Consider the following 481-nt stretch of genomic DNA (forward strand, 5'->3'; position numbering starts at 1 on the left):
ATAAATCCTTCCGTGGACCAGGTGCCTCTGGTTTAATAGTGACAGTTTTCTTATTTAACGTTGTGTGAACAAAATAATACAATAGCCTAGATGTTGGATGATTGACACTTATTCACTTTCTCATCAATTTCACCTGAACGGCTAAATCTAGAGACCAGCAGCGACTGCACCACTAAGTTGCGTAATGAGGATGAATCGATCATCTCAAGCGAAAGGCTTTTGTCAGTCCACTTGAACAAAAAACAGATGTGGCTGTCATATCGAATTGTGTTCGTTCATTTCGTGAAAATGGAAAAGAAACGGACCGGACGCAGTGCAGATCACGCTCATCGTCCTTCTCTCAATCAGTCTGCAGAAGGGCATGGTGAGTCCATTCATCGAGTGCCCCTCCGCATTTGATGGATTGGTAGACATTAATTAGCGGCCTCCTTTGTGACCGATGGACTGGTTCGGTTGAATCTGTGACAAATACGTAACTTCT

General features: G+C 43.5%; 1 pseudogene; it reads left to right on the plus strand.

The window, feature by feature from the left end:
* The first annotated feature begins 288 nt into the window (after window positions 1–288).
* LOC134222641 (protein king tubby 1-like) overlaps window positions 289–481 on the plus strand; it is a 42,775-nt pseudogene continuing 42,582 nt past the window's right edge.

The sequence above is a fragment of the Armigeres subalbatus genome, chromosome 3, assembly GCF_024139115.2.
Source record: "Armigeres subalbatus isolate Guangzhou_Male chromosome 3, GZ_Asu_2, whole genome shotgun sequence".
In the NCBI taxonomy this organism is placed as follows: domain Eukaryota; kingdom Metazoa; phylum Arthropoda; class Insecta; order Diptera; family Culicidae; genus Armigeres; species Armigeres subalbatus.